Raw genomic sequence first — 9,823 nt, forward strand, 5'->3', positions numbered from 1 at the left:
TAAGGACAGTATATGTATAATATAGAATAACAGACACAGCTACGAATATAGCACTACAATAAATCTTATAGAAATGAGCTCTCATTGAGATTTCTCTGTATTTATAACTCGACGCGAGAAGGCAAAAATCAATGTAATGCCATCTGTAAGGTAATTGGACTCGTATTTGCACTACGAGAACTCGTTGGGCATTTTGCGGTGAAGTTTGAAAAATTGTTGTACAAGAAATTAAATAACTATAAAAATGGATAAAAAATATTATCTCTAATTGTGAATGTAGCTAATACAGCTTTAACCGTATATTGATTATGTTAATGATCTATTGTGACAAGATCGGAATTAGATAAGCTCTCTAAATACTCTTTTCTAGTCTATTAATTTATATTATGTATATGTAAATGTATATTTCTTCAGTTTATACAATCACTGCACTAGGATTACCCTTGCCACGTTTTATGGTGCGCTTGTGTAATTTGCATATTATTAACCTTACGTATTAATCTATTTGCGACAAGTTGTGAGTGTTTCTAATTTCTTGGCAATTATTTATGTACATGTATGTGTATATATGTATATGTATACTTATGCATGTGTATATATAAATATATACATATATATATATATATATATATACACATACATGTGTATATACATATATACACATGTTTAAAACTAGATTTTTACAATAAACACAGAGGTTTTAGTATATTCGCATACGGATTTCTGTGTATAGGTATACTTGAACTAAAATATCCTTCTCCCTAATACGGAGTTGTTCGTAATTCGCATTTGTTCTTGTAACCCAATGTCCTACATACGATGGCAAAAATCGAGATCCAACTTGACTGAGTCTCAAAGCCCTGTTGACATAAAAGCAGCTATTCGATAGAAATTATAGTTTATAGTTTACACAGCCCACTGCATGATATTTCATTATAAATACATATGTTTCAATGTATTTAGGAATAATTTATCAAATATACAGAGGTCATGTGCAAATAATAAATGAATTCGACCGCAGTTTGATGTATTCATTAAAGCTTCAACAATAAATTTTCAGCTTTGTTACTTCTTTTATTTTATTATGGATAATCAAAAACATTTCCAACTGTTCGTACTGTGGAAGCATGGGGATTAAACCAAATGTAGCAAAAGATTAGAAACAGTGTATGTAGAGTACGGGTATTTTTCTAATAATGCAAACACGTGCCGCTAGCTTAGTTTTGACATATCTAGAATACCACGCCTTGCGAATTAGCTTTCCAGACAGAGATGAATGATGAATTTTAAGGACTGCATTATCGTTGTTGAATATTCTATGCCTCATGGGAAAAGAAAATCTGTAACGATAAAATTGATGCACCGGATCATCGTCGACTTTAACTTTTGAAATGTCCTACCATTTCCGAACACCTCCAACATCCTATTTACCTATATTACTAGATTAGCTATGATATGAAAAGAAAAGAATTATTCACTTCGAAATGGGATTCTATTCGACACGCGCTCGATGTATTCCATAACATTAGTATTCATAATTATTCCAACAACTTTTCATTTGCTCTCTCGATCTTGAATTTTCGTAGGCATATAATCGAAACGCTGTTCTAGCTAGTCGAGAGTGAAGTATCTACGTTGGGTAGAGAAGCAGAATTGTTTTTCGAAAAGTATTCGGATGGAAAAAAATTCACAGTAACTGTAATACATCACGGATGCACTAATTTTGAACGAGATAAAATGGATTCTCCGTATATGAGACAGTATTTACAGCAGCCTAGTGATTTAAAGACCTAAAAAGGTGATAGGGAGAGAAAGAACGAAGCTTCTTAACACTTCGAGTGTATTTTAACACACATTTGAAAGATACGAGCAAAATTTTTCATCATCCAACTGTCGCAGAACGGCAGCGTTATCAGCTGACCCGTTAACCGAAGGATATATCTTCAGTCAACGGCTGACCATCGAAGGGCCTGGCCGCTTGAGTCTGGAATCGGCAGGGGAGATAAAGTGCGTATTTCTTGTATGAAATGTGGAAACTAAAATCATTATACATCATATCATATCATCATACATCATACATCATACATCATACATCATACATCATCATACCTAGTATTACAGTTCGAAACCAAAGTTTGAATTTTCGGATGTTCGGAAAGTGACGTCACCAATCTAAAATCGGCCAGCCGAGTTCCTCAGTCTGGTAACAACCGCGCAGTAGAGCGGACGGTTGAGAGTCGCGCTCCGCAAACTTCGAGTACCGGGTTCTCAACCTCTCGGATCCCGCGCTTCGGGTCCGCTACGTATTTCGAGCACCGGGTTCTCAACCTCCCGGATCCCGCGCTTCGGGTCCGCTACGCGGTGAAACTCGACTTCCAGGATAAGCGCTCCGTGGTTCCTGGTTCATGTTTACAATAAATTATTTCAATTCGTTTTTCGCGCAACCCCAAATTCGGTAGCTGTCAGTCCGCTAATAAAATTTCTCGACTTCCAGGATAAGCGCTCCGTGGTTCCTGGCTCATGTTTACAATAAATTATTTCAATTCGTTTTTCGCGCAACCCCAAATTCGGTAGCTGTCAGTCCGCTAATAAAGTTTCTCGACTTCCAGGATAAGCGCTCCGTGGTTCCTGGTTCATGTTTACAATAAATTATTTCAATTCGTTTTTCGCGCAACCCCAAATTCGGTAGCTGTCAGTCCGCTAATAAAATTTCTCGACTTCCAGGATAAGCGCTCCGTGGTTCCTGGTTCATGTTTACAATAAATTATTTCAATTCGTTTTTCGCGCAAGCCCAAAATCGGTAGCTGTCAGTCCGCTAATAAAATTTCTCGACTTCCAGGATAAGCGCTCCGTGGTTCCTGGTTCATGTTTACAATAAATTATTTCAATTCGTTTTTCGCGCAAGCCCAAATTCGGTACCTGTCAGTCCGCTAATAAAATTTCTCGACTTCCAGGATAAGCGCTCCGTGGTTCCTGGTTCATGTTTACAATAAATTATTTCAATTCGTTTTTCGCGCAACCCCAAATTCGGTAGCTGTCAGTCCGCTAATAAAATTTCTCGACTTCCAGGATAAGCGCTCCGTGGTTCCTGGCTCATGTTTACAATAAATTATTTCAATTCGTTTTTCGCGCAACCCCAAATTCGGTAGCTGTCAGTCCGCTAATAAAATTTCTCGACTTCCAGGATAAGCGCTCCGTGGTTCCTGGTTCATGTTTACAATAAATTATTTCAATTCGTTTTTCGCGCAACCCCAAATTCGGTAGCTGTCAGTCCGCTAATAAAATTTCTCGACTTCCAGGATAAGCGCTCCGTGGTTCCTGGCTCATGTTTACAATAAATTATTTCAATTCGTTTTTCGCGCAACCCCAAATTCGGTAGCTGTCAGTCCGCTAATAAAATTTCTCGACTTCCAGGATAAGCGCTCCGTGGTTCCTGGTTCATGTTTACAATAAATTATTTCAATTCGTTTTTCGCGCAAGCCCAAATTCGGTAGCTGTCAGTCCGCTAATAAAATTTCTCGACTTCCAGGATCAGCGCTCCGTGGTTCCTGGTTCATGTTTACAATAAATTATTTCAATTCGTTTTTCGCGCAAGCCCAAATTCGGTAGCTGTCAGTCCGCTAATAAAATTTCTCGACTTCCAGGATAAGCGCTCCGTGGTTCCTGGCTCATGTTTACAATAAATTATTTCAATTCGTTTTTCGCGCAAGCCCAAATTCGGTAGCTGTCAGTCCGCTAATAAAATTTCTCGACTTCCAGGATAAGCGCTCCGTGGTTCCTGGTTCATGTTTACAATAAATTATTTCAATTCGTTTTTCGCGCAACCCCAAATTCGGTAGCTGTCAGTCCGCTAATAAAATTTCTCGACTTCCAGGATAAGCGCTCCGTGGTTCCTGGCTCATGTTTACAATAAATTATTTCAATTCGTTTTTCGCGCAACCCCAAATTCGGTAGCTGTCAGTCCGCTAATAAAATTTCTCGACTTCCAGGATAAGCGCTCCGTGGTTCCTGGTTCATGTTTACAATAAATTATTTCAATTCGTTTTTCGCGCAACCCCAAATTCGGTAGCTGTCAGTCCGCTAATAAAATTTCTCGACTTCCAGGATAAGCGCTCCGTGGTTCCTGGTTCATGTTTACAATAAATTATTTCAATTCGTTTTTCGCGCAACCCCAAATTCGGTAGCTGTCAGTCCGCTAATAAAATTTCTCGACTTCCAGGATAAGCGCTCCGTGGTTCCTGGTTCATGTTTACAATAAATTATTTCAATTCGTTTTTCGCGCAACCCCAAATTCGGTAGCTGTCAGTCCGCTAATAAAATTTCTCGACTTCCAGGATAAGCGCTCCGTGGTTCCTGGTTCATGTTTACAATAAATTATTTCAATTCGTTTTTCGCGCAAGCCCAAATTCGGTAGCTGTCAGTCCGCTAATAAAATTTCTCGACTTCCAGGATAAGCGCTCCGTGGTTCCTGGTTCATGTTTACAATAAATTATTTCAATTCGTTTTTCGCGCAACCCCAAATTCGGTAGCTGTCAGTCCGCTAATAAAATTTCTCGACTTCCAGGATAAGCGCTCCGTGGTTCCTGGTTCATGTTTACAATAAATTATTTCAATTCGTTTTTCGCGCAACCCCAAATTCGGTAGCTGTCAGTCCGCTAATAAAATATCTATAACTTTACAATCTTCTCATAATCTTTTTGGTAAAATATATCGATAAAAAAATTATATTAAACCTTACACGGTATTTTTGATTTGTTCTCACGCTGAAAATATTTATTAGCATTCGAGGTATAACCTGAGGTGGTTGAAGGTGGTCGGAGGTGGACGAGGAGGAGGACGAGGAGGACGAGGATTTGTGCTGGGTGAGTAAAACACTTTTATAATATTTGACGGCAATTGTAATTATATTTCATCTGAAATATTACAAACTTATCACGTTTACAATAAATTATTTCAATTCATTTTTCGTGCAAGCACATATTCAGTAGCTATGAATAATCTTATACAATTTATTATATTATTAATTAATAAATTAATATTCTCATAATATTTAATGGCAATTGTAATTATATTTCATCTGAAATATTACAAACTTGTCACGTTTACAATAAATGATTTCAATTCATTTTTCGTGCGAGCACATATTCAGTAGCGATGAATAATCTTATACAATTTATTATATTATTAATTAATAAATTAATATTCTCATAATATTTAATGGCAATTGTAATTATATTTCATCTGAAATATTACAAACTTGTCACGTTTACAATAAATGATTTCAATTCATTTTTCGTGCGAGCACATATTCAGTAGCGATGAATAATCTTATACAATTTATTATATTATTAATTAATCAATTAATATTCTTATAATATTTAATGGCAATTGTAATTATATTTCATCTGAAATATTACAAACTTCTCACGTTTACAATAAATTATTTCAATTCATTTTTCGTGCAAGCACATATTCAGTAGCTATGAATAATCTTGTACAATTTATTATATTATTAATTAATTGATTATTTACATTAATCCTTACACAATATTTTTGATGTGTTCCTATACTAAAAATATTCATTACTATCCCAGGTATTACCCGAGGTGGTCGGAGGTGGACGAGGAGGAGGACGAGCTGGACGAGGAGGAGGACCAGGCGGACGAGGAGGAGGACGAGGTGGACGAGGAGGAGGCGGGGTGGGTCGTGGGAGAGGACCTCTCCTCTCCTCAGAGGAGGGGAGGGGGAGGGGCTGGGAAGGGGGAGAGGTGGGCGGGGAGGGGGAAGGGACGGGACGGGACGGGAAGGGAAGGGAAGGGGAGGGAAGGGAAGGGAAGGGGAGGGAAGGGATGGGGCGGGAAGGGGCGGGGGAGGGAGGGTTGGAGGGAGGGCGGGCGGGTGGGAGGGTGGGAGGGTGGGAGGGAGGGAGGGAGGGTGGGCGGGCGGGTGGGCGCAAGAGGGGGGGGTGTACTGCTTTATTAACTCTAACGGCTCGCATCGACATCCGTCCTCCACTCTCTCCCTCCCTCCCTCCCTCCCTCCCTCCCTCCCGCCCTCCCTCCCTCCCACCCTCCTTCCCTCCCGCCCTCCCTCCCTCCCCCCTCCCCTCCCCCCCCCTTCCCTTCCCTTCCCTTCCCTTCCCTTCCCTTCCCTCCCCTTCCCTCCCCTTCCCGTCCCTTCCCGTCCCTTCCCCCTCCCCGCCCACCTCTCCCCCTTCCCAGCCCCTCCCCCTCCCCTCCTCTGAGGAGAGGAGAGGTCCTCTCCCACGACCCACCCCGCCTCCTCCTCGTCCACCTCGTCCTCCTCCTCGTCCGCCTGGTCCTCCTCCTCGTCCAGCTCGTCCTCCTCCTCGTCCACCTCCGACCACCTCGGGTAATACCTGGGATAGTAATGAATATTTTTAGTATAGGAACACATCAAAAATATTGTGTGAGGATTAATGTAAATAATCAATTAATTAATAATATAATAAATTGTACAAGATTATTCATAGCTACTGAATATGTGCTTGCACGAAAAATGAATTGAAATAATTTATTGTAAACGTGAGAAGTTTGTAATATTTCAGATGAAATATAATTACAATTGCCATTAAATATTATAAGAATATTAATTGATTAATTAATAATATAATAAATTGTATAAGATTATTCATCGCTACTGAATATGTGCTCGCACGAAAAATGAATTGAAATCATTTATTGTAAACGTGACAAGTTTGTAATATTTCAGATGAAATATAATTACAATTGCCATTAAATATTATGAGAATATTAATTTATTAATTAATGATATAATAAATTGTATAAGATTATTCATAGCTACTGAATATGTGCTTGCACGAAAAATGAATTGAAATAATTTATTGTAAACGTGATAAGTTTGTAATATTTCAGATGAAATATAATTACAATTGCCGTCAAATATTATAAAAGTGTTTTACTCACCCAGCACAAATCCTCGTCCTCCTCGTCCTCCTCCTCGTCCACCTCCGACCACCTTCAACCACCTCAGGTTATACCTCGAATGCTAATAAATATTTTCAGCGTGAGAACAAATCAAAAATACCGTGTAAGGTTTAATATAATTTTTTTATCGATATATTTTACCAAAAAGATTATGAGAAGATTGTAAAGTTATAGATATTTTATTAGCGGACTGACAGCTACCGAATTTGGGGTTGCGCGAAAAACGAATTGAAATAATTTATTGTAAACATGAACCAGGAACCACGGAGCGCTTATCCTGGAAGTCGAGAAATTTTATTAGCGGACTGACAGCTACCGAATTTGGGGTTGCGCGAAAAACGAATTGAAATAATTTATTGTAAACATGAACCAGGAACCACGGAGCGCTTATCCTGGAAGTCGAGAAATTTTATTAGCGGACTGACAGCTACCGAATTTGGGGTTGCGCGAAAAACGAATTGAAATAATTTATTGTAAACATGAACCAGGAACCACGGAGCGCTTATCCTGGAAGTCGAGAAATTTTATTAGCGGACTGACAGCTACCGAATTTGGGCTTGCGCGAAAAACGAATTGAAATAATTTATTGTAAACATGAACCAGGAACCACGGAGCGCTTATCCTGGAAGTCGAGAAATTTTATTAGCGGACTGACAGCTACCGATTTTGGGCTTGCGCGAAAAACGAATTGAAATAATTTATTGTAAACATGAACCAGGAACCACGGAGCGCTTATCCTGGAAGTCGAGAAATTTTATTAGCGGACTGACAGCTACCGAATTTGGGGTTGCGCGAAAAACGAATTGAAATAATTTATTGTAAACATGAACCAGGAACCACGGAGCGCTTATCCTGGAAGTCGAGAAATTTTATTAGCGGACTGACAGCTACCGAATTTGGGGTTGCGCGAAAAACGAATTGAAATAATTTATTGTAAACATGAACCAGGAACCACGGAGCGCTTATCCTGGAAGTCGAGAAATTTTATTAGCGGACTGACAGCTACCGAATTTGGGGTTGCGCGAAAAACGAATTGAAATAATTTATTGTAAACATGAACCAGGAACCACGGAGCGCTTATCCTGGAAGTCGAGAAATTTTATTAGCGGACTGACAGCTACCGAATTTGGGGTTGCGCGAAAAACGAATTGAAATAATTTATTGTAAACATGAACCAGGAACCACGGAGCGCTTATCCTGGAAGTCGAGAAATTTTATTAGCGGACTGACAGCTACCGAATTTGGGGTTGCGCGAAAAACGAATTGAAATAATTTATTGTAAACATGAACCAGGAACCACGGAGCGCTTATCCTGGAAGTCGAGAAATTTTATTAGCGGACTGACAGCTACCGAATTTGGGCTTGCGCGAAAAACGAATTGAAATAATTTATTGTAAACATGAGCCAGGAACCACGGAGCGCTTATCCTGGAAGTCGAGAAATTTTATTAGCGGACTGACAGCTACCGAATTTGGGGTTGCGCGAAAAACGAATTGAAATAATTTATTGTAAACATGAACCAGGAACCACGGAGCGCTTATCCTGGAAGTCGAGAAATTTTATTAGCGGACTGACAGCTACCGAATTTGGGGTTGCGCGAAAAACGAATTGAAATAATTTATTGTAAACATGAACCAGGAACCACGGAGCGCTTATCCTGGAAGTCGAGAAACTTTATTAGCGGACTGACAGCTACCGAATTTGGGGTTGCGCGAAAAACGAATTGAAATAATTTATTGTAAACATGAGCCAGGAACCACGGAGCGCTTATCCTGGAAGTCGAGAAATTTTATTAGCGGACTGACAGCTACCGAATTTGGGCTTGCGCGAAAAACGAATTGAAATAATTTATTGTAAACATGAGCCAGGAACCACGGAGCGCTTATCCTGGAAGTCGAGAAATTTTATTAGCGGACTGACAGCTACCGAATTTGGGGTTGCGCGAAAAACGAATTGAAATAATTTATTGTAAACATGAACCAGGAACCACGGAGCGCTTATCCTGGAAGTCGAGAAATTTTATTAGCGGACTGACAGCTACCGAATTTGGGGTTGCGCGAAAAACGAATTGAAATAATTTATTGTAAACATGAGCCAGGAACCACGGAGCGCTTATCCTGGAAGTCGAGAAATTTTATTAGCGGACTGACAGCTACCGAATTTGGGCTTGCGCGAAAAACGAATTGAAATAATTTATTGTAAACATGAACCAGGAACCACGGAGCGCTGATCCTGGAAGTCGAGAAATTTTATTAGCGGACTGACAGCTACCGAATTTGGGCTTGCGCGAAAAACGAATTGAAATAATTTATTGTAAACATGAACCAGGAACCACGGAGCGCTTATCCTGGAAGTCGAGAAATTTTATTAGCGGACTGACAGCTACCGAATTTGGGGTTGCGCGAAAAACGAATTGAAATAATTTATTGTAAACATGAGCCAGGAACCACGGAGCGCTTATCCTGGAAGTCGAGAAATTTTATTAGCGGACTGACAGCTACCGAATTTGGGGTTGCGCGAAAAACGAATTGAAATAATTTATTGTAAACATGAACCAGGAACCACGGAGCGCTTATCCTGGAAGTCGAGAAATTTTATTAGCGGACTGACAGCTACCGAATTTGGGGTTGCGCGAAAAACGAATTGAAATAATTTATTGTAAACATGAACCAGGAACCACGGAGCGCTTATCCTGGAAGTCGAGAAACTTTATTAGCGGACTGACAGCTACCGAATTTGGGGTTGCGCGAAAAACGAATTGAAATAATTTATTGTAAACATGAGCCAGGAACCACGGAGCGCTTATCCTGGAAGTCGAGAAATTTTATTAGCGGACTGACAGCTACCGAATTTGG

This window comes from Neodiprion lecontei, chromosome 6, assembly GCF_021901455.1.
Source record: "Neodiprion lecontei isolate iyNeoLeco1 chromosome 6, iyNeoLeco1.1, whole genome shotgun sequence".
NCBI lineage: Eukaryota > Metazoa > Arthropoda > Insecta > Hymenoptera > Diprionidae > Neodiprion > Neodiprion lecontei.